Source organism: Silene latifolia, chromosome 3 (genome assembly GCF_048544455.1).
Source record: "Silene latifolia isolate original U9 population chromosome 3, ASM4854445v1, whole genome shotgun sequence".
Classification (NCBI taxonomy): Eukaryota; Viridiplantae; Streptophyta; class Magnoliopsida; order Caryophyllales; family Caryophyllaceae; genus Silene; species Silene latifolia.
In genome coordinates this window covers 132526675-132552837 of record NC_133528.1, presented here as the reverse complement: position 1 = coordinate 132552837, position 26163 = coordinate 132526675, and the positions used below count along the sequence as shown (strand labels likewise).

General features: G+C 41.3%; 1 long non-coding RNA gene across 1 annotated transcript in view; it reads left to right on the top strand.

Annotated features, from left to right (window-relative positions):
* The first annotated feature begins 3135 nt into the window (after positions 1 to 3135).
* Positions 3136 to 26163, top strand: part of LOC141646300 (uncharacterized) — a 43214-nt gene continuing 20186 nt past the window's right edge. The window contains exons 1-2 of the long non-coding RNA XR_012545487.1: positions 3136 to 3240; positions 3631 to 3696. This is a non-coding gene — a long non-coding RNA (uncharacterized LOC141646300). The remainder of the gene's footprint in view (positions 3241 to 3630; positions 3697 to 26163) is intronic.

The following is a 26163-nucleotide window of genomic DNA, read 5'->3' as shown; positions in this document are numbered from 1 at the left end:
CATGGGATAGTTGGGTTGAGTCACCACGAGCTGTCTTAGAAGTCTTCCGTTGTGTCGAACATTCTTTCGTTTGTTTAGTTGGTTTAACATTTTGAGAACAGTTGTACCTTTTACATTATCAGTTTTGGTTGGACTTGTATCACGTTAAACTATTTAATAAAGTACGTTTCATTATTGTCTATTTGATATACATTGTCTCGGGTAACCGAGATGGTAGCATTCTCATACCTTAAGTGGTCCTGGTAAGGCACTTGGAGTATGTGGGTGTTACAAGAAGTCTAGACCGCATAGATTATTTAATCACTCATTTATTTCCGCTGCGAGTTGTATCTTATTTTATATTAAGTTTAGTTTGGTTAAGTTGTAATAAACATGTAATCGCTAAGTTTTAATTTAAAGTACTTTGGTGAGTTGGACTTTATTATTCACTACCTCGTGGAACCGAGATGGTAACGCTCTCATTTACTTGGGTTGTCTAGCTAAAAGCTCCTGAATAAATAGGGGTGTTACACTCTTATTGTGTATATAAGCTCTCATAATGTACATTTTTCCATATTATGCAAATAACGTAAAACTTTTCCACTTTTGTTTCCTATAATATTAATAATAAAATTATAAATAGGTAAAATATTTAATTATAAATTTAATGAACATTGTTGAGACGATATTAGTATGAAATAGCTACTTAGCGACCAAGCATAAAATAGTGGCTAACTTGCTACAATTTCTTTTTAGTCGGTAATTAGCGACCAAAAGTCTGTTAGTGATACGTAAACAGGGGGGATTATGAGTTTTGTTAGAGAGACAGAAATTATATTCAAGCACAATACATAATATAACTTCAGTCTGGACCCAAAACTTGTTCTTAATCAAGCAAAGCACAGATTAAGTACAAGAACTGTAATGCAAATCCTGAAGAAACATACTAAGCAATGCATAAGCATACTCAACATGACTAACCCAATAATCAACCAAAGCATAGATTGTTGAAGGATTCAACTAAGCAAAGCACAAGTTGAAGTTAAAAGAGATTCAATCTCAAGTTTTTTGAATTCATCAAAGTATTCTGATAAGGAGGATGCCTTATATAAAGGCTCTTCTTAATTACAATCCACATATGTAGAATTACACAAATTCTATCCTACAACCAGTTGTATATGAGAATTATACAACTGGCCCAATATCCATCCCAATATTTAAAAAAAAAAAAACAAAAAAAAAACCTAAATCCCTAAAAAGAAACAATCGCTCAGACGCTCACCTCTCAATTCCACACTTCTCTGCAAAACTCCATTGCTCTCATTATGGAAAAACATCAATCAACAATACCAGCAAGATGAAAGAACACATCAAACAACATTCCGAGCGCATCTAACAATATTCCAAGGTAATTTTGTCTATCACTTTGTTTATTTACATGTATTTTATATTTTTAGGTAAACCACCATAACCCTAATTTTCGTTCATTATGCATCACAAAATTATAGTTGGTAATTTTGATGTGATAGATTGAAATATATTTAGGGTTCTATCTTCTTGATGATTTTGGTTTTTACTTAAGCAACAATAAAACAAGTTACTCCGTATTTGATAGTACTTTTCCTCAATTGACAACCCCTGCCATCCAGTTTGTGAATTATATGTTTCCATGAGCAGCATCGCCATCAATTTGTTGCTCTGTATCCTTTTCGATAAAAGACCTTGAATATCTTAAAGAAAAAAAGTGAAGGTTTTTCTAGTATTATTGAATATTAGGTTGCTACACACATGAATTTAATCCATTTATTAGTAATTATTTGAATCAATAAAATTATGTCAAGTGAATTTGGTTGTTTTAGGAGGAGCTACAATACTAACTTTTTGGCTATTCCCTCTCTTAGGCCTTCGAAAAGACAAAAACATGATGATGAAGAAGACACTGATGATGACGATGATTTGGGAATTTTTCCTAAACTGGATACAAGGATGTTTACAGCAAAGGTGGTAAAGCTCATTAGCAACTTATCTGCAATTCAAATAGAAAGTTTAAAGGACACGCCTTTCAGACATTTTGTAAATTGTAGAGTGACTAAGATACCAACAAAAATTGCTCACTATGCCGTGGTCAACTTTAACTTCAGAGACCGTAAACTGAAATTGGATAATGGTGAGACATTTGACGTCTCAAAAGAAGATGTTCATACGGTCTTGGGTCTTCCAGCAGGAGGTGTTGTACCAAAGTTTTCAATTGAGGATATGCAGCCAATTTTTACTGAATGGATAAATCAATTTGGTAATGGAGCCAGCGGGAGGATGGTAAAAATGAGTGTGGTAGAAAATTACATAAAGAGCCACAAGGAAGACGGGGGACCAATGTTTAAGAGGAACATCTTGTTGTTTATCATATCTTCTTTGATCTGCTCCCATGGGAATGAACATGTGTTCATAGATGCATTTCCTTGGGTAGTTGACATAGAAAAACTAGATGAGTTAGATTGGTGCGAGTTTGTTTTTGACAAGTTGCTGGAGACAAGAGAAACGTGCGTGGTCATCGAGTAAACAATTCCGTGGTCCTATATTATTTCTCGTAGTGAGTTACTTTAATATAACACCATTTCATTTATTATTGTATTTTTACATACTAGCTACTTCTGTTGAATACTTAGTGAATTCTAACATATGTTAATCTCTACAAATGCCTTGGCTAATGTGTTTACAAATTATTGCTTCATGTTCTCCTTGTTTAGTAAAGTATACTAATTTGTTGATTTCCTCTTCAGTTGATTTTGTAACTTGTGAGGACCTTCACGGTGTTGGATCTTTCAATACTACTTGCGTGCTTAGTTCTAATGTACATTTGAGCTCTAGTATTTATGTGGTTGGTATTGGTAATCTGGAGATACTACCAGATATTTATATTGTGTGCCTCATAGATGGTTGTTTTGTGAGTTTTAATGTATCTGGGAATGTCAAAGTGGGACCTAATGCAACTATACTTTCTAGTTCTGTAGTTATCGCTGACAATACCTTAAGCGTTATTTGTTGATTTTCTTGACATATTTCATAACTGTTTAAATTGTATGATTTCTGCAGCTACACTTTGTTGACAAGGTTGTCGATGCGAAAAGAGATGTAGATAGAACTTCCCCTATACTTATTGGTTGGACAACCAAAGATTTGAACAACAGACAGAAGAAAGGCGAAAAAAGAGGTGGTTTTGGTGGCGGATTCGTTCAACGAGAACCTTCAAGCATCCCAAATGTATGTAATTTATACGCATCCATTTGTTGTTAATTTGTCTATATTGTTCTGTAAGTATATGGGGTATTGTCTATTACGTATTACCTTATCTTCTCTATACAATAACTCATGTTTTTTGTTTAATAACTCGACTTCTTAGTTCACGTGCTCAACATCTTTTAGAGCTTTTTTTATATACTTATCGAGCTCTGAAAATGACTCGCGCTGTGTTAAAAACTTTTGGAGCTTTTGTCATATACTTATCGAGCTCTGAAAACAACTCGAGCTGTGCTAAAAACTTTTGGAGCTTCTGTCATATACTTATCGAGCTCTGAAAACGTGCTTAACATATTCGATAGCTTGTTTGTTTTAAATACTAATTTTTTGAATGTCATTTAAATATACATACAGTCTTCACTTCAAACTATCAAGAAACAAGAAGAAGAGCGTCATAGAACTCATGAAAATGTTCAATCGGTAAGATCAATAATCCTTATTTCTATGTTTCTTTAATACATATTAATGAGGTTAAATTTGTTGTCGAACTACAATGAACAATTAAATTCTCAACGCATAACTTAATTCATAATATATGCACATCTTGTTCCATGAATTTACTTGCGCACTAGAAAATCTTGCTACTGCATATACCGAGGTTGACAAAAAAGGTCGAAAGTTGTTGGAGGCGATGCCTAATGATGAACGAGTGAAAAAGTTGATCATGGATTCTCGTGTGACCTTCAGTTTAGATCGTCCAGATGCTGTTACTAACTTTACTGAATCTGAAAGTGATCCCACTACTAATGTAACTAACAACGAAACCACTCCTCGATTTAGCCAAGACACGTTCTTTGATTCTCCATCTGTAATCAGGGATCTTGATGCACATACAAGAGCAAAACTCTTGATCCGGAAACTAAATGAGGTTGAACCCCCAAGCTTTTCACTAAGCTTGACGCAAGAGTTTTCAACATAAGGTACACCTTATAATGATACAAAAAATCAAGCAAGAGAAGAAGGTGAAAAACAAATAGGGGGAACAGAGGAAGAGGAAGAAAGTGGAGATAAGGAAGATAGTGAAGAGGAAGAAAGTGGAGATGAGGAAGATAGTGAAGAGGAAGAGGGGGAAAGTGAAACCGAGGACAACGATGATAAAGGAGATGAAAATTGTGGACAACGCCCGCGGGAGCTGCGTCCGCGGGATCCACATGGGCATTATCGACTCGAGGTTCTTTCAAATCGAATTAAGACAAATTAGAGTCGCCACCAAGTTTTATGGGAACTTGGAACCGTTCAAGTCAACTTTACACCTTTCATCGAAAAGCATAAAGCCAATCGACTACGCGTGATTAAAGATAAAGACTTGTACCCTATATCACTCGATTTGAATGACTCTCGTAATTCAATGGTATTTAGACGGATCCACAAACCATAGATCTTGAGTAAGGGGTGAGGGTACGTGTTAGAAAGCCCATAAGGACACCTAACCCCGCCTGTCGATAACGGCCTCTACTAAGTCAAGTATCGGATTTCAAACAAGGTCGTAGCTACTACGATATATGTTATGCAAACATCGTTTTAAACCCTAACATGTGACAACAATTTCTATGTCGCTTAATTCATGAATACTAACTTTGTCAAATGTGTTTTAGCATGTTGGTTGATTTGAAATAAAAGATGCGCAAGGAGGAATGGGGGAGCCATTGGGATCTATCCTATTACAACCCAGGCATTTCATGCCGACACAACGATAAATAAATTACAACTCGATCTAATTACAACAACTATCGAAATTACTTTGACTCAGATTGAAATAAAAACTATATACATGATAAAAATTACATTACAAACTAACAAAATACAACTTAAACTATTACAACTTAACAAATGAAACAAATGTAAACAAAAAGGCTAAGGCTAAGTTAGATTGATTAATGATGTTAGCCGAATTATTAGTTAATAAAAAAATTATATTAGTATTAAACTAATTAAATAAAAATGAATAAATACAAAAGCTTGAAATAAATTAGGTACAACTTATAAATTAAATTGAACCCAACTCATTAAAATTATTCACCAATCTATATTTATTAAAATAGGATTAGTAAACAATTAAAGAAACAAAAGAAGAAAAGAAATCAAAACTTGCAGACCCGTGCAATGCACAGATCAGAAGTCAGAACAGACCCGTGCAATGCACAGATTTTGTAGAAAAACAAAGTTAATTACGTTTTAATTTAGAAATCAGTAAAATAAATTACGTAAAAATTCATTAAATTAAATTTACAGATTTTCAACCATAAAAAATAATAAAAATAATTTTTACATTATTAGAAATAAATAAAATAAATTAAAGGTTAATTAATTACAAATTGAATTAAATAATTACGAACTAGGTTAAAAACAAATCTAAATTGTCAACGAGTGTAAATGGAAAGGTGCTAAGTACGCACTTCCATGCTAGCGAGAAAATTAGTGAAAGGGAAGATGAATTCAATTAAAAATTAGTAGATTGCAATTTCATTTACAATGATGTTATTTTAATCCTACGATGCCTAATGAATTAACGAACTAATTTGAGGCGTTAATTTAGTCGAAAGAATTGTGTAAAAAGTGGCCTACTATTACGATGAATGAAAAGTTCAAAGTTAAAACAGTGATACAAATGACATACTACGTCAATTAGATCGATTTAATTCTATCCGATTCCAAATACGAGGATATGTAAATGAGAAGGGGATACGACCGACCAATCTGGCGGATTTCTTTCCCAACTCAAGTCAACGCGGGTATTCGGAATGGCACTTTAACTCATACTCATACTATACTAATGTTTCATAGTTAACGATGTTAGACAATATATAATATATAAAATAAGCGATAAAAAAACAAATAAAAATCGAAATAAAAAGGGAAAGAAGGAGGATTTGATGCACCCTCAACCTACAAATATCGTTGACATCGTCTTGGGTCATAATCGATCGTAGATTTTATCTCGAGGGGCCGTCGTCGACGAAGACAATTGAAATTGAATTTTGAAATCACGAAATAACACGTTCAAAAGGCAGACTTGAGCAGCGATTTTCAATCACTCACCACGACTTCGTTTCTCAATAATTTTTCAATCAGAAAGATGTTTTGGAAACTAGAAAGACTGAATTTTGTGAATAGGGAAACAAACCAGAAGTTTTAATAGGATTTGAGTACGAGAATCAAGGCCAAAGACAATGACAGAAACTCGAAAATAAGTTTTGTGTCCCTGTTTTTAAGCGGCTGTCGCGGTTTTAGTTTAGAGTTTTTTTGGACGATTGATGGTTGTTATTTACAGTATGATGTGGGGAGAACTTAGAGGATCGAATGTATGGCAGAGGGGAGGTATTTATGGTTAGGGATAACAAATTAATTTTTATCACCTGTGACGTGGCACTCTTTTACGGGAAGAAAGTGTGCCATAAGGATGACGACGTGGCATGCAATTATTGATAGATAAAAGTAAAAAGGAATCACAGAGGTGGCATGATAGGGGCCGTAGGATTAAAAGAAGAAACAAACACAAATTGGGCCAAGGAAAATCTCACGTGCGGAAGAGAGGAAAAGACTGGGCTTTGACCTTTTCAAGTAACTACTACCTATTTTCATGGTAACCATCCAAAAATCCAGGAGCAGAAGCAGGAGGAAGTCTACCAACTTTAAACCTATTTCTGAAGACTATATAAAGCAAAGAGAGAAGACACTCAAGGCATTGGAACTTCAGCAAGATCAACACAACACTTCTCAAAATTCCCGTCTACTCTTGGCAATAATTCATTAGTTAGAATTAATCTTGTATTTCCTTACTTGGGCATCTTATTCTCGATCATAGTGCAAATTTGGTGGGATTCCGACTCCCCCCGCGGTTGTTCCCACACCGGGTTTTCCGCGTCGCCAAAAATCCTCCGTGTTATTTTCTTCGTTTGTCTTTATTTCGTCGTACCTATCATTTGTACTCTAATCGTAATCAGGCATTAAGAATAATCACTATCACTCACATAACTAAATTAACAACTCGGTAATTTTTTACCAAAACAGTTTGGCGCCCACCGTGGGGCATAGTGATAATTTTCTATAGCCAAACCTCGCAAGACCGAACCATCCGTCACCGTGTTTGGAACCAGCCAGAACCCCTCCAACAACCAGAGCACGTCAGCCCTGTCTTCTGGAGCAGGACTTACTTCTGCATCCGCAGGATCAGTCAGTGCATCCCCAGCGTCCAGCCAGACAATCCCCGTCATCATGTCGACCAAAGCCATGCCCCAGCCTTAGAAGCCAACACAGATTCCAAAGGCAGCAGGTGCACCCAGTCAGTCCAATCCAGTAGGGAAAGCAGCCCCAAGAGAAGTGAAGCTGTATCCAGAACCCAGACCCAGGAAGGTTCAGGCGCAGAAGTTCTCCGAAGTAGAGGATCTCCAGCGCTTGATCTGATGCAGGTGATGATTCAGGGGATGGACACTCTGCGTCGGGCCGTTGAGGATCTGAGGAAGGACAACAAGAACCTGATTGCTCAGATCATAACAGCAGTCCAGCCCAAACCAGCATCAGCACCAGAGGCTCCGACCAGAACCAACGGTGGAGGATCGGGTCGATCAATTCCATCAGAACTAGTCACCAGACTAGACCTAGCAGGAATAGCACCCAACGAACCAATTGAGCTCAGAGGATTGGGATGCCTGTCATTTGATAATCCACCCAGTCTACAACAGACAACAGGTAACGCCTTGTTTAGCACCCCATCAGGATCTGACCTTCCACCCTTTTCAGGTACCCCCGCACACCAGACACCAGGATGGCAATCTGGACATGTCCTCAATGCAGCAATTCCATCTTGCAACTAGTTCACCAGTGGAGCCTGGATCGGAGGATTACAGCAGACGCCAGGATGGCAGCCTAGATCCATAATCAGTGCAACACCAAGAACTCAAATCCCCAAAACACCAGCCAATTTTCCGAGTACCCTGGCTAGGAGGTACACCCGCTGGTTCCTTTCCGCCTGTTTCTAACCCTCTTGCAGGAGCAGATAATTAGCTGGAGCAGCAATACCAGGAGCTGAGGGAGCTGATGTATAGGATACCAGGCGTAGCCCGTCCGCTGGAGAAAGCAGCCAGAGACAGCTACGCAGACTCACCTTTCGTGGATGATATAGCCCTAGTCGGTGTTCCTAAAAGATGTGTGCCGCCAGCTATGACACTCTATGACGGAACCACAGATCCACTTAACCATATCAACCACTACAAGCAGAAAATGATGGTGATAACCGCAACTGGATCCCTAAAGGAAGCTTGTATGTGCAAGGGTTTCGGATCAACACTGTCCGGAGCAGCTCTGCAGTGGTTCGTCGGTCTGCCTAATAAAAGCAAATCCAGCTTCGCCGACCTAGTCAATGCCTTCAACCAAAGCCACAAAGCAGAAGCCGAGAAGCGGACAGTGACCTCTACCGGATAGTGCAAGGGTTTGAGGAATCTACCCGTGATTACTTGAACAGGTTCAACAAGGAGAAGGTGTCAATTCCGAGGTGCGATATAGCAACCGCTATCCAAGCCTTCCGCCGAGGACTGCACCAGGATTCACAGCTATACAAGGACCCAACCATGCATCCCTGCACTACCTTTGAGGAGGTACAATCAAAGGCAATTGCTGTCATGAGGTTGGAAGAAGACTCTGCACCTGTAAGAGGCACTTATGATTCAGATCCAGTATCCAGAAAGGCTCCAGCAGAAAAAAAGAGTGAAAGACCCAAACCCTACAGCAGGAGCGTGAATAAAGTTTCTGGAAATTATGAAGGAAAGGGCGAAGCAGATCTGCCTCCGAAAGTAAGTGAGTATGGTTTCACTACCAATCTTGCAGGACTATTCAAAGCCTTGAAGGAGCTGGGACGCAGAGTCAGATGGCCAAAACTTCCAGAAGGAAACCCCAGCAGCAGAGACACAGGCAAGAAGTGTGAGTTCCACAGCAGCAACACCCACAATACCGATGAATGCCACTCCCTCAGAAAGGAAGTCAAATTCCACTATGACCAAGGAAACCTGGATCACCTCCTACAGGTTCTGCCATCCCCTCCTCCTCATTGCTCTAGAACTGTGAATGTTATTACAGGTGGATCGGAGCTATGTGGGTTGACCTATTCAGCAGCTAAGAGGCACGCAACCAGAACTAAAGGAGACAGACCAGAAAGCTCCTGCAGGGTTAACCACCAGAACCTCCCGTCAGTCACCTTTGACGAAATAGACGCAGGGTCTACTCCAGAACAGCACCATGACGCCCTAATCATCACGCTTCCCATAGGAAATTGCAAAGTGAAGAAGATCCTGGTGGATACCGGAAGTTCCGTCAACTTGATCATGATGAAGACACTCAAAGGAATGGGATTCACCGAGAAAGATCTAGCAAAGAAGGCAATTCCCTTGGTTGGTTTCAGCGGCGAAACAAAGCACTCCCTAGGAGAAATCATCATCCAAACCTACGCCGGGGGTGTAAACAAACAGGTAAGGTATCTGGTTATTTATGGGCCCTCTACTTACAATGTGATCTTTGGCAGGCCCTGGATCCACGAGATGAAAGAAATTCCCTCAACGTACCACCAATGCCTGAAGTTTCCAACACCTTGGGGGGGGTGCAAGAGATACGTGAGGACCAGGAAGAAGCTAAGGATTGCTACAAGGTGGCTCTGAAGCCAACAAACGGTTCGCCCGCATAGCAATTACAGAGCCAGCGCATCCAGGACGAGTACATTGAGCCTCAGCAGGCAGAGCTGGACGAAGTCATCCTGGACGCGCTGCATCCAGAACGAACTATTCTCATTGGATCTGAATGTACATGTAAAATTCGTGAAGAACTCGTTCGGTTATTAAGAACTAACATAGACTGCTTTGCTTGGTCACATGATGATATGATAGGGATAGACCCAAGTGTGATAACTCACAAGCTAAGTGTAGATCCAAGCTATAAACCTGTGCAGCAGAAAAGAAGAAAATTTGCTTCTGAAAGAAACCAGGTCATAAACCAAGAAGTAGATAACCTGCTTGTTGCAGGAAAGATTCGTGAAGTAAAGTATCCAGAGTGTTTGTCTAATGTGGTGGTGGTTCCAAAGAAGAATGGCAAGTGGAGGGTCCGCGTCGATTTCACGGATTTAAACAAAGCTTGCCCAAAGGATCCATTCCCTCTGCCACACATAGAAGCCATGGTGGAGTCTACTGCGGGCCACGAGATGCTGACATTCCTGGATGCCTGGAGCGGATATAACCAGATAAAGATGCACCCCAGTGACCAGGAAAAGACAGCATTCAGATCCGAGAGAGGTATCTATTGTTATAATGTCATGCCTTTTGGGCTGAAAAATGCAGGATCTACCTATCAGAGGCTGGTAAACATGATGTTTAAAGAGTAAATAGGCCAAACTATGGAAGTATACATAGACGATATGGTCGTCAAATTGAAGCAGGCTTCACAGCACCACCAGCACCTGGCAGAAACTTTCAATACCCTCAGAAAATAACAAATGAAGTTGAATCCTACAAAGTGCACCTTTGGAGTATCCAGTGGAAAGTTTCTGGGGTATATGGTGACCCAGAGGGGGATAGAGGCCAGCACCGAGAAAATAAAAGCAATTCTGCAGCTGGAATCACCGCAAAAACCAAAAGACGTCCAGCGCCTGACTGGAAGAGTGGCGGCCCTGAACAGGTTCATATCCAGGTCCTCAGACAGGTGCAGGCTATTTTATGATATACTCAGGAAAAGCCAAAGATTTGAGTGGACGGATGATCATGAGAAAGCATTTCAAGAGCTGAAGCGTTATCTCAGCACCCCACCACTCATGTCGAAGCCAGAGCCAGGAGAGCCACTGTTCTTATACCTATCAGTCACAGAAGCAGCAGTCAGTGCAGTACTAGTACGAGAGCAGGAAGGATCACAACATCCAGTATACTACATCAGTAAGTCTCTGCTTCCAGCAGAGACCAGGTACACGTCACTAGAAAAACTTGTCCTCGCACTAGTCACTGCATCCTATAAATTGCGTCCCTACTTCGAGTCTCATACAATTTCCGTAATAACTAATTATCCTCTTAAAACTATCATGAGAAAACCAGAATTGTCAGGAAGAATGGCTAAATGGTCCGTGCACTTGAGCGGTTACGATTTGAAGTTTGAACCCCGTACGGCCATAAAGTCTCAGGCTCTGGCAGACTTTGTGTCTGACTTCTGCCCAGCACTCCAGACCCAGGCCGAACAGGACATCCTGAATCTGGAAGAAGACAAAGGAGAGCAAGTATGGGAGCTACATGTGGACGGAGCCTCCAACGCCAAAGGAGCAGGAGTAGGACTGGTCCTCAAATCACCCCAGGGAGACCTCATAGTCCAGGCCGTACGATGTGAATTCAAAGCCACAAACAACGAAGCCAAATATGAGGCACTGATCCTGGGTCTGAAGCTGGCTCTGGATATGAAAATCAGACACTTTCAGGTTTGCAGTGATTCTAAGCTTATAGTTAACCATGTTAATGACTGCTATGAGGCCAGGGATCCCAGGATGATGGCATATCTAGACGTAGCAAAGGAGCTGAAAATCAGATTGGTCACATTCAACATCAAGCAAATCCCCAGGGACCAGAATGCAGAAGCAGACGCACTTTCCACCCTGGGGGCAACCTTCAAGACAGGAACTATCTACACAATACCAATTGTCCACGTGCTGGAGCCAGCAACACTAAAATCTCAGCAGGAAGCAGAAAAGGTGTGCAGCACCAGCAGTGAAGAAAATACTCCAGACTGGAGGAAACCCTACCTAGACTGGTTGCAGAATGATGTCCTACCAGCAGATAAAAAGGAGGTAAGGAGCTTTAAAATGAAAGCATCCATATTCATACTAATTGATGGTGTTCTATTCAGGAAATCCCTCGCTGGACCTTACCTCAGATGCCTGGATCGGGAAGAGTCTCAGGCTGTTTTGTATGCTCTCCACAGTGGAGAATGCGGAAACCATGCAGGGGGCAGGAGCCTGTCCAACAAGGCACTGAGGTAGGGATACTTCTGGCCCACAATGCGCAAAGATGCCATGGAGTTCGCAAGAAGATGTGACGCTTGTCAGAGGCACGCCCACGTTAGCCACCAGCCTGCAGAGCCTCTGCACCAGGTTATCTCACCATGGCCCTTCATGAAGTGGGGAATGGACATAGTGGGACCACTACCCAGAGCACCAGGAAACAAAGTCTATATGCTCGCCATGACGGACTACTTCTCCAAATGGATAGAAGCGAGTCATTCTCCCAGTTACGAAAACCCGGTGATATCTTTCATTAAACGCAATATCATATGCAGGTTTGGCATTCCATCTGAAATTATATGTGATAATGGGTCCCAATTCATTGGAAATAAGACGGAAGCTTTTTGTGTTAGGTGGAATATCTCATTGCAGAAATCTACTCCTAGGAACCCCCAGTCCAATAGACAAGCTGAATCCAGCAATAAGATTATCGTTGAAAACTTGAAAAAGAAGCTGAAGGAGATTGGGGGCAAATGGGCAGAAGAGCTACCTCTGGTTCTCTGGTCGACGAACCACACCAAAGGTTGCAACGGGACAAACTCCCTTCACCGGTGTTCGAGTAAAGCAGTCATCCCATCCGAAGTTAGGGTCCCAACCCACAGATATGGATGCATAACAGAAGATAGGAATCAGGTAGAAATGACAAGCAATCTGGACACGGTAGATGAACTCAGAACCAGCGCCCAGATCAGGATGGCTTCCTACCGACAGATTGTGGCTAGAAGCTATAACAAGAATGTGAAGGTAAGAACCCTGCAGGTGGGAGATCTGGTCCTGAGGAAAGTCTTCCAGAATACCAAGAACCAGCAAGCAGGAAAATTCGCCTATAACTGGGAAGGGCCATACCAAGTAGAGAGCGCAGTTGGAAATGGAGCTTACCGACTCATGACTTTGGAAGGACAAATGGTTCCCAGATCCTGGAATATCACCCACTTGAAAAAATATTTCACTTAAGTCACCAAAGATGGTCAAGAATCGGGTACTCAAATTACCGAAAACAAATTTCGGCCAGTTCTAGATATTGTCTTACATATTTTCTGTCTCTGAATATTTTTCTGTCTCTAAGTATTTTTATGTCTCCAAATATTTTTCTGGCTCTAAAATATTTTCCTACTTCTAAAGTATTTTTCTATCCCTAAATATTTTTCTGGATCTGAATATCTTCTGACTCTGAATGTTTTTCTGGTTCTAAACGTTATTTCTGAATTCAACATCCCTTGTTCTAAAAACAGCCTTGCTCGTATTTTAATTCTAACAAATTTTAAGTCGTAAAACCACTTTGAATGTTTTAAGTATAGAACTCTTTTTATTTTTTCAAATAAGCCAAGTGAATAAAATGCAAACTAATCTGGCAGAGCCTGTATTCACTACAGAAGGCGTGTGTCCGTGGCTAAGCACGTACAACCGGGACAACCAGCCTCCCGCGATGCATTAGCACCCACGCAAGCATGGCTCCTCTGGACGAGTGGGCATACTAGACCCCTTAGCCAGCAATCTAACAGCGATGGCCAAACAAACGACGTGCATGCACACATCAAAGCACCAGAAACGGTACGACACAAAGAAATATCCACTAGAAAATACTTAAGTTGCAAAAGCAAAATACGCCTGGCACCAGAACCAGACCAAAATACATAAACTGTTCAAAATAAAATTAAGATGTTATGCCCCGTAGGGCCAGAAACTGACTCAACATAACAAAAGTCTTTCAGATGCAGAGAAAAACTAATCTATGTCAATATGCTCCACAGCTTCAGAAGCAGCTGCCTGAGTGGCAGGAACAGGAGAATTCACCTCCTCCTCAGCATCCGGACCATCAGCGGAAGCAGCACCAGGCTCCACTAAGCCAGCCAGCACGTCCAGATTCAGACCATCAGGGAAAGCAGTAGCAAGCTTCTCCTCTTCAGCTCCTAAATCCCAGGCCAAATGCTCTCCCTTCTGGAATGCCTTTATACACTTGATCTTCGTTTCCAAAGCAGCATAGGACAGAGCATTCACCAAAGTTTCTTTCAACTCCTGCACATCAGAAGTCTTCTCTTCCTGGATCTGGGAAGCACGAGCCTCCGCGTCAGAAGCACGTTTCTCACCATCTGAAGCGCGTTTCTCCACCTCAGAGGTACGTCCCTCAGCTTCTGAGGCACGCTTTTCAGCATCAGCAGCCTTCTTTTCAGCATCAGCAACCTTCTTTTCAGCATCAACAACCCTCTTCTCAAAGACTGAAATCCGCCCTTCAAGAAGAAAGATCGCTCCGAACTCGCTTCGAGCGCCTCCTCCAAAGAAGAAACTCGGGACTTGTCCAGATCAGCCTAAATCTTAAGCCTACCCTCATTGGCTTCTTTCGCCAGCTTCTGAAATTTGGCATTTTCTGCTTCCAGAAGAGGAACTTTCCTCCTCAGAAACAAGGACATCTGAAAAGACTGCCAAACCAGAACGAAGTGTAAAAAAAAAAAAAAAAAGAGAGAGAGATTATTATTGAGACAGTCAACATGTGTTACCTCAAAAGAATGCTCCGCTGCACGATCCACCAGATCACGCAAAGCCCTTGTCCCCAGTGCAGACTCGGGGGCGGAAAACGAAGAATCGATCCATCGTGCCCGTGTTACGCTCGGTTTGGCCTTGCCAAAATAATCTGGAAGTGTAAGGACAATAGCGCCAGAAGCAGAAGTAGATTTGGAACCAGAGGCAGCCCCAGAAGCAGGGGTAGCCCCTGAAGCAGGGGCAGCTCCAGAAGCAGGGATGGCTTCAGACGTTGGGATCGTACCGGAAGCAGACGTGGCTGGGACAGAAGCAGGAATAGGTTTGGGAACCGGAGGGTCCCTAGAAGCAGATAACCCATGCCCAGGTAGCGGAGGCCTCACAGCTAGAGGTGTGACTTCAATAGGAGTTTGCTCCTTAGCCCGGTTCACAGCAGCAGATCTTCTCTTGGGACGACGTCCAGAACCAGGGGCAGGGGTAGACTTTCTTTTCTCAGCAGCCTTGGGGGCAACCGCGACTTGCTCCTTTACTTTCTGAACCAGAACATCGTCCAGCGAAATTCTAGACTTTGCAGAGCCTGGAAGCAACAAAGATCAAGTCAGAACCAGATATATCAAATATTCAGAAGCAGAACCCAGTCAAAAAGAAAGAACAACGCACCAGTCGACATTGATTCTTTTTCCTCAGCTGCTGTCTCCTTCACCGCAGAAGCAGAATCCTAAACCAGATTGGGGAAGGTCCTATGCTCAGGGGGTGGACCAAATAGCTTGGAAAGAGACGCGGCTCCGTAAGAGGATTTAGGCAAGTGGCACAGACCTGCAAAAAACACCAAGTAAGGAAGTATAAGCGTCAAAGGAAAATACACAGGAATAAGGGCATGCAAATACCATTTGTTGACCGCCAGACGCTGACAATGTAGTCAGTCGGAGGAGGAAGGGTATCAACTTTGACAAAGATAATGCGAGAAAACCACTTGCTATCATCCGACTTCACGGGGAAGATAATGCAATTCTTTTCCCCGTCTCGAACCCGAATGGTCACTTGACCCCGACTGAGGGACCTGACCGAAAACAAGTGTGCAAGGTCCGGAAGATCGATCTCATAGCCAAATCGGCTATTCATAGCCACAATAGCAAGCAAAGTCCGCCAAGTATACGGAGCTACTTGGCAGATGGCCAAGTGATTCAGGTTCAGAAACTCCTGGATCATGGGAGGGAAAGGAAATCGTAGACCCAGACGGAAAGCATACTCATACAAGTATATCTACCCTTCCCTCGCAGAATCGGCTTTCTGGCCAGGGGTTAGGATGTGAAACACCACATCGTCAGAAAAACCAAAGGTTTTCTTGATATAATCAAGATCCTCAGAGGTGAAGTCAGAATCACAAGAATGTTTGGCGGAAAGGACGCCGCCAGAGAGGAAAACATCAGACGGCATCGCTGGATCCAAGGCCGAGGTCGAAGAAGCAGATTTTTGTGACATTGTACGCAAAGAATGAAAAGAAAATGAGTAGGAGACGAAGTACCTGTGGAAAAGCAACCGGCAGAAAGAAGGAGGGTTTATGGGAAAGAGAGATGAAAGTGATTGATAGTGATGGAGAAGTGAGAAGGTAGGGAGTTAGGGGATACCGAGGGGATATAAAGGAGAGAGAGGAAGAGTTAGTGGGAGAGTGAGAGAGTTATTGTGGTAGTTGGATCAAATAGGGAAGTTATCAAGGCTAAGGTAACTGATAAAAGCTCTGTCAGTTCTCCGCATCGCAAACAGAAATTCCCGCCTAAAATCATTTGAGACGGAAATTTGGGGGCAATTGTTAGGGATAAAAAATTAATTTTTATCACCTGTGACGTGGCACTCTTTTACGGGAAGAAAGTGTGGCATAAGGATGACGACGTGGCATGCAATTATTGATAGATGAAAGTAAAAAGGAATCGCAGAGGTGGCATGGATAGGGGCCGTAGGATTAAAAGAAGAAACAAACACAAATTGGGCCAAGGAAAATCCCACGTGCAGAAGAGAGGAAAAGACTCGGCTTTGACCTTTTCAAGTAACTACTACCTATTTTCATGGTAACCATCCAAAAATCTAGGAGCAGAAGCAGGAGGAAGTCTACCAACTTTAAACCTATTTCTGAAGACTATATAAAGCAAAGAGAGAAGACACTCAAGGCATTGGAACTTCAGCAAGATCAACACAACACTTCTCAAAATTCCCGTCTACTCTTGGCAATAATTCACTAGTTAGATTAATCTTGTATTTCCTTACTTGGGCTTCTTATTCTCGATCATAGTGCAAATTTGGTGGGATTCCGACTCCTCCCGCGGTTGTTCCCACACCGAGTTTTCCGCGTCACCAAAAATCCTCCGTGTCATTTTCTTCGTTTGTCTTTATTTCGTCGTACCTATCATTTGTACTCTAATCGTAATCAGGCATTAAGAATAATCACTATCACTCACATAACTAAATTAACAACTCGGTAAATTTTTACCAAAATATTTATAAGGAGTTAAAGTAGGGTTTAAGAGAGGAGAAGCAGACGGGTCTCGGTTTGCATAGCTGCTGTCCAGCAGCTTTTTGGGGGTTTGTTAGGGTTTGTATGAGGGTTTTTCTTGGTGGGCAAGGCATGGGAATATGGTAGGGATACTAGTGTATGGTAGGGTGTTTATGGGCACGGGTTTTCTAATAGTTTGGAGCGGGTTTGGGGCTTGGAAAGTCGGGTTTGGTGCGGTCCAAAACAGAGCAGCGCGGGTGGTGTTTGGGCTGTTTTGCTCGTGGTTTAGAGCTAGGTTAAGGAGAGGACTTGGGTGGGTTTATGGAGGTTCGAACACCGGGCTATGACGGGAAGAGATTGGGTCACAAGTGCATCAAAAAACGAGCCCAAATCAAGTAGAAAACGAGCTCAAAAACGTGTGATTAAAACAAGTTTTCAACTTTCGAAATCGATTTTTCAAATCAAATAATATATTAAAATAAATGATTTTTCAAATCAAATATTTATTTTATTTTCAATAAAATAAACTTGAGAAAATAAATGAGTTAAAACCTTTAATTTAAACATCATTTAAATTAAATAAGAATTAAAAAGTTTAAATTAAAAATCATTAATAAAACGCTTCATCGACGACGCCCATTCTACATCGTAAAACGAACCCAAATAATGACAATGCCAACTAGTGAATACATGCCGTCCTATGATCATCGGGTGTTTGTCGGGTTTTCTATAAATTCCAATATCGACGGATACGGGTATCTACAGAGCCCCCACTTTGACTGAGGCTTGGACAAGGCGAAAGTCAAAGTATACCCCAGGTCCCTCTCGACCTGCGGATTCCGCGGGTCGTTTATAGTCCATTAGACTTGCGTATATAAGCTCGCCAGCCATAAGGAGAGAACATACCTGAAACTTCGCTGGGGATTGGCTCTTGATTTTGTTGCGTCAAATTATCATTGTTGGTCTTCGACCCATAAACTTGCATATATGGTGGGTTGAGCCTTATCCTCAGGCACCTACGTATCCGTTTCTGACGGAATCAAACCTGCGTCATAGTTCGACCACTGCTGGCACATGCCCAAAGTTTATCATCTGCTGGCATTTGCCCAAAATTCATCATCTGTTGACACTTGCCCAAATTTTATCATCTGCTGGCAGGTGCCCAAATGGGACGGGACTTTCTGAGGAGGTTGCCGCCACTTTAGTCATCTGCTTTTAGCCGCGGAATTCTTCCATTTAATACTCTTGTATTTAATTGAATTCTGCGTGGATGTCATCCATTTCATCTTGATAATGGTCTCTGAAGCCAACGGCTTTACAGCCCCCAGTTTGTGACGGCTCTAAAGTCGAAGACTTTAGAGCCCCCAGTTGAAGCATATCCTGCTATATTTGAAACACAAAAAAAAGTACGAGCAATAATCATAACATAAGCACATTTAGATCATCGATCTTGAAATTGGATCATTTAAAAGATTGGGTCATCGACCCGAAAATTGAATTTGAAAATTTTGAAAAATTGGGCCATCGACCCGAAGTTTGAATTTGACATCACTTGGAATGTTGGGCAATCAACCCAAAATTTTAATTTGAAATGGATCATTTGGATGTTGGGTCGTCGACCCAAAATTTGATTTTGAACTTTTAGATTTGAACTTTGACTTGAAATGTACCACTACTTGGACATCTATCCATAATTCGCAAAACGTTTTTGATTTTTCGGAACTCTGAAATATTTGGCATTTTGAAATCGAACCTTAATGGGTGAGCAGGAAATGCGACTCAAACATTCTGTATGACCCGTAAATAACGTGGGCGTAGCCCGCTACCGTAAAACAAAAAGGAAATTAAAATCGTTAGTGTGCACGGGTTTCAACTCAATTATTGACTTGTTGGGGGTAAAAATGTAAATTGGCCATTCTAGCGCACAAAGATGGCAAATGGGAATCACAAGGTCGTCGGACTTGGGATGGAGATATCGTATGGCATGGGCGTGCTCCTGAGGGCACATGGGAATCAAGATCACTTGGCATTGACAAGGTGGATTAAACTCACGAAGCAACAACGTTGGCTTCGTCCAGACGCTAAACACAGACTGATTTTATGAGAACACTTAGACATCACACATCACTCTTGTTGGGAACATTATGTCACTCTTCTCCTCGCCTCCTTTCTTTTCAGCGAGTTTTCATCATTTCTTGCCACCTCCTTATTTCTTTTCAGCGGGCTTTTACTAATTTTCTTCCACGCATTCTTTCTTTTCAGCGGGTTTTTTCATATTTTCTGTTCCCAACACAAACCCACATCTATATGACTTAGCATCTTTGCCTAAACCGTTAGATAAAGCTCATTCTGAGACTTGATACTATTCATCCGAACCTACATCCTTATCCTAGCCTACATCGAGTGCTAAGACCGACTCAAACAAATATGGCTTTATTTGGACTTGGTTAAGACCCGTAAGAAACCGACAAGATGACAACTTGGTTGATGAGTGGATTGAATCCTTTATTCTGAAGGACTGCCTACGTATCCGCGTGGAGCGAAATCAAATCCGACGTAGTTCGATCTTGGTGCATAAACTTGGCATTTTGATTATGTGTACACACTCGAAGGTTTCACCTAAGATAGCCTGTCGTATCCTATTCTAGCCTGTAAGGTACTGTTAAATCCCGTGTCTAGGGTTGGTACAAAAGGCTGTGGTTCTTTGGGATGTGGAGCTTGGTAAAAATAAGTTCGCAAGGTAAACCATCATTCTGAAGGTTCGTTTTGTGGTGCTAAGGCCAAGGGCTATGGCTTATAACGTGGTTGGAAATGGTGTCTCAGGTTTGATGAAACTCGAGTACAAATGGGTTGGGAATCGATGTGGGATCAAATTTCTATGTCTGGACCCTAAAGGCTCGGGTGTACTAACACAAGCTGACTGATTCTCAGAATCCCTAACTATTCCCTTGCAACTGTCTCGAGAAGGATTTAGGGGTAGAAAGACTACAAATGGCACTAACTTACTATTTTGGCTTCGCCCTCAGAACTTTGACTACGAGTGTTTTGGTACTCGGTTTCTGCTTCACATATCGACTCTTGGCTTTTGTAACTTCGACATTCAACTACGAACCTTATGGTACTCGGCTTCCGCTTTGCACACTGATTAAAGGCCTCTGTAACTTCGACATCGGCTTCTGACTTCTGCAATTTCGACATTCTCGACCACAGATTTATGTAATTTCGACATCTTCGACTAGTCACTTCCGTAACTTTGACATCTTTGAGCACTCACTTTTGTAACTTCGACATCGGCGACAACTCGCTTCTGTAACTTCGACATTTTTTATTTTTCCCTTTTTATTTTTCCCTTTTTCTTTTTCTTCTCTCTCTTTTTTTTTTTTTTTTTTTTTTTCATTTTTGTTTTTTCTTTTTCATCCGTTTTCTTTTTTTCTTTTTTCACTTTTTTATTTTGCTTTTTTTTTCGTCCTTTTTTTTTCCTCATCTTTTCATTCTTTTTCATCTCTTTTTTTTCTTCTCTTCTTGAAAATGGTCTTCTATTCATTCTCTTTGTCACAAATGGGTACACCTTGAAAATTGGGCTTCGCCAACTAAATTGGGTTAGAACTAACAATTCCTTCTTAGAACGGGTTGATATCTTCTCTCTTTGAGATGAGATGATTTTGTTGGGGAATGGGCTTACCTTCCGTCATCGATATGGGAAACAAGCAGCTAGTCCGGGTTTGTAATAGAATCGTCTAAAAGCTTGTCATAAGCATTGGTTGGTTCTGATGGAGGTTTTCTACCGCCAGACATGGAATAGGTAAAGGAAACAGACACGGTGTAGATACCCGTATCCGTCGATATTGGAATCTATAGAGAACCCGACAAACACCCGATGATGATAGGACACATGTATTCTTTAGTTGTCATTGTCATTATTTGGAGCTCGTTTTACGAGGTAGAATGGGCGTCGTCGATGAAGTATTTTATTAATTTAAATGATATTTAAATTAATGTTTTTTTAGTGAGTTCATTTTATTAATTTAAATGATTTTTAAATTAATGTTTTTTTTTAGTGAGTTCTTTTTATTAATTTAAATGATATTTAAATTATGGTTTTTTAGGTAAATTCAATTTATTTTATTTTATTTTGAATTTATTTCCCCAAGTTTATTTTATTGAAAATAAAATAAATAATTGATTTGAAAAATCATTTTATGAGTATATTTGATTTGAAAAGTCATTTATTTTAATGTGTTAATTGATTTGAAAAATCGATTTGAAAATCGAAAAGAACTCGTTTTGAACATGTGTTTTTTAGCTCGATTTTAGCTCGGTTTTTGAGCCCGTTTTCTTTGCGAATTGGCACGAATCTCGAGTACACTAACCAACCTAGACCACTACCCATCCAACCCCAGTTCGAACCCCATAACCATGGTCCAAATCCCGTCCAAAATCACCCCCAACAGCCCGCAAAACACGAAACAACCCCCCTGTTTTGCAGCTCAAACCCGAGTCCAAAACCCGCTCCAAATACCACCAAAACCCGTGCCCATTAACCCTAACCCATACCCTAATATCCTACCCATATTACCTTAATTTAACCACCAAGAAAACCCCCCAAACGAACCCTAGAAAACCCCCCAAAGCTGCTGGACAGAAGCTATGCTCAGCAGGCCCGTCTGCCTCTCTCCCCCCTTTTGCCCTACTTTAACTCCTTATAAATAGCACCCCTTCACCATACATTCATTCCTCTAAGTTCTACATACATCCTACCATCACCCACAAGCTTTAAACCTCAGAAACAAACCCTAATTGCCTCCCAAAAACCCTAAACAAAACCGACATACAAACTGAACTGTTTGTGTGTCCTCCTCGAAAAACAATTCGTTCCTCCATCAAACCTCCATCAAAACTCGATTTTCTTGTTCCTAATTAACCACATAACATCCATCTACACATTAGACAAAGATTTACGAGCCAAATTGCCCTTGAGAGTACACAAAATCCCTCGAAAAACAGAGTGAAATAACACTCTGTTTTCGCGGTTTATTCTTGTCTGTCCAGTTCTGTTTGTGCTCGTTTTTCGTGCCCAATAACCCAAAACGAGCAGGGGTTGCTTTAAGATCCCTGTTCTCCTCTCTTTCTAGTTTCCAAAACATCTTTTAAATCGAATTTTCGTCGTGAAACGAGGGAGATATCATCGTTTGAAAATCGCTGTCCAGAAAGTTTCCAAAACGCGTGTTTGCTTTATTCTTCGTCGACGACGGCCTCTCGAGATAAAATCTACCATCGATTACGACCCAAGACGGTGTCAACGATACATGTAGGTTGAGGGTGCATCAAATCCTCCCCTTTTCCCTTTTATTTCGTTTGTTTTATGCTTCTTTTTTTATTGTCTTATTTTTTGTTTGTCTTCGTTTGTTTATCGTTTGTTCTAATTAACTATGAAACTAGTTAGTCCGAGTATGAGTTAAAGTACCACCATGAACACCCGCGTTGACTTGAGATGGGAAAATAAACCGCTACTTCAGTCGGTCGTACACCCCCGTCTCATTTACATATCCTCGTGTTCAAGGTAGGGCATAAATAAAACGAGTTGTCTAACTTCGCTCTTCGCTTTCGACCCCCTTATTGTTTCGGCCAAATCGACATACCCTAGGACCCGTTGTATGTTAGTTTAACCTCTGATTGTTAACCTATGACGTATTTAGATGACATTAAATTAATTTAATAACCTAATTAGACACATTAGGGTACATCGACATAGCTTTAAAAATCAACTAACAATTCTGTAAATAATTGAACGCATCTTTCTTGTCACTTGATTTCTCGCTAGCATAGGAGTGCGTGATTAGCACGTTCCTATTAACACTCGACGAGTAAGCATTAATCTTATGATATCTGACCTAATTGGACCCTTTAGGCCGTGTAGAATACACCTTTGCGCGACAATCAATCAACTTTGTTTCTAACTCGTTTTCTAACTTGTTTCTTATCCCTTTTCGCAAACATTCGATCTAACCAATGAACTTAACTTAGGAACTAGGTTGACCTTGTCTGGGCCATTGGTTTGGGCCGTGGTTGGGTCGTGTCTCCCGTCTTTCTCGTTTCGTTTTTTCTTTTCTTTTTATCATTTGTTCTTTGTTGTTTTGTAGCTCGTAATTTATAGTTTGTTTATCGAGTTGTAATCTTTCAAGTTTGTTTTCTTTTATCGAGTCAAATGATTTCTAAAAACCTTAGTCTTGTTTGGTTAGACGGTTGTTCCCCAATGCTTGTAGGAGCGTAGTAAACCGCATGTTGTTTAAAGCAACATGGCCCGGTTTATGCTAATGCATGCCTTGGTGCGTAGCCCTATATCTAATTCGATGAGATTAAGCGCGAGCACGCATTACGAGGAGTGACCCAAGGCCGTGGGTCATGTGAGCTGTGGGCCACCCCTCATGTGCACGGTTTTCTAGGCCAAACGGCCGTGTGTGTTGTCGTGTATTGTTTTGTATGTAGCATTTGTATTTAGATCGAGTTGTATCTTTGATTTGTTGTTGTGTCGGCATGAAATGCCTGGTTTGTAATAGGTAGATCCCAACGGCTCCCCCATTCCCCATCAAGCCTTGTGTGTTTCGTTTGAATGTTGCTAGATTAATCAACCCACATGCTAAATTACAACTTTGACAAAGTTAGTTTAGTTGCATCTAAAACGACATAGAAATTGTTGTCACATGTTAGGGTTTAAAACGATGTTTGCATATCATATATCGTAGTAGCTATGACCTTGTTTGAAATCCATACTTGACTTAGTAGAGGCCATTATTGACGGGCGGGGTTGGGTGTCCTTATGGGCTTCCCAACACGTACCCTCACCCCTTACTCAAGATCTATGGTTTGTGGATCCGTCTAAATACCATTGGATTACGAGAGTCATTCAAATCAAGTGATATAGGGTACAAGTCTTTATCTTTAATCACTCGTAGTCGATTGGCTTTATGCTTTTCGATGAAAGGTGTAAAGTTGACTTGAACGGTTCCAAGTTCCCAAAAAACTTGGTGGCGACTCTAATATGTCTTAATTCGATTCGAAAGAACCTCGAGTCGATTATGCCTGGTGTGGATCCCGCGGACGCAGTTCCCGAGGGCCTTGTCCACACACGGGATCCTAAAGGACCCTACCATTTACAACGGAATACATGTTTCTACCATAGAGCACCCTTCGAGTGCGTTGTGAATTTTGAATTGATGATGGAAGCAGGACTGGAATCGGGATCAATTACATTGATATTAAAAGGAGTTTAAAATAGTTATGGGGAAACAAATCTTAGACTTGACTCGGACTAAGACTCGAATGGAAATTCCGACTTGTAATTGTCAAACTCGATTTTGAACTTTTCTCTTTTCAAGAGTCGACTCAGATGCTCGATTTGAAAATTGGCCCACTTTTGCAACTCGGTTTTGACTTCAGGAAAAAACTATGTGACTCGGGTTCAGGAGTTGACAGAGTTTTGACTTTATTTGTAAACTGGTAGAGGTTGCACTTTATTGAACGACTCGGGATGCAAACGGACTGGACCTGATTTGACTTGAAAATGAACATTGTGATCCATTTGTGAAGGAGTCAATGCAATTGGTGTTGGATTTGAGTCTTCGGCCCAAATGGACCTCAACGTGACATGGATGGACTTGAAACGAATATGGTGGTTCGTTTGTGAAAGGTTAAATCAAATTGGTTCGGGTCTTCGACCTAACTTGACTTGACATGAATTGAATGAACTTGATCACATAACTCAGGCTCAGAAATGGACAAAGCGGTCTTAGACCCAAGTGAACATTGACTTGATAAATGATTTGAATTATGGAATTGACGACAAACGCAGACCCAGGAAATGAACCACATGGTCCATATGGGAGGGGTCAAATATGTGAATGACATCATGTGACTTGGGTTTTCTACCCTACATGGATCATGACTCGACTCAAACCTTGAAATGAACCAGTCTAGCTCATATGTGGAGGGTTCTTGACATAAAGACTCGTGAGTTGGGTCTTAGACCGAACTTGACATAGACTTGGTGTGACAAAACCCGTGATTGGACCAACATAGTCCTTAAGTTCATATGAAATGTCCAAAATGGCCTAGCTTGGACGATTCTGTGGACTATCCTAGACCAAATGGTCGATCAACATGACTCGAAACCCAAGAGGTGAGGTTGGGTGACCCAAAAAAGGTCGTGTGCTAGACACTTGGGACAAAACACGCCTAGCCAAACACGGCCAGGACCCGGACACGACTCGACGCATTTCATGCTTGGTTAAGGTTCGAGAGGCATTTTGGATTGATTTTGAAAAACGAATGATTGATTTGAAAATGAGATTTAAAATGGGCAGCATGCCGGCTATAAAAGCTCATTTTAGGCCGAAATAATATAGTCCTACTTGGGCAGCATTCTGGGTTTTTATAATCATGCTATTTTGAAAGTGGGTTGTTCAAGGGTTCGGCTTTGAAATTGACATGGAAAAATTGAAAAAGACTCGGGAAATTCACATTGCACATTGTCATTCTCATGTTATAAGGATGTATGCTCCTAGACATTTCTAAGTCTCGGCAAGTCTTCTATAAGAAGGTCTATACCCTCCATCCTTTCGGATCTAGTAGGGCAAGGGCCTTTAGGTAGAGTACCTAGAAGAGCACACTCACCCCCACGAACCACGAAGAGGCGGAGTGGAAGCAAGCAATGTGCAAGCACCTGGCATAGTGGGACGTCGCCCTCCACGCGTCACAAAGAAGCGCTGGGATGGCCCGGGAAAAGTCCTTAAGAGTTTATGCATGAATCATAACACTACGAGTAATGTTTCACTTTCCAATACTTTCTTTTCAAGTTTCACCTCGGAGGAAAAGACCCTAGAAACAAAGTGTAACTAGTCCTCTTTTCCCC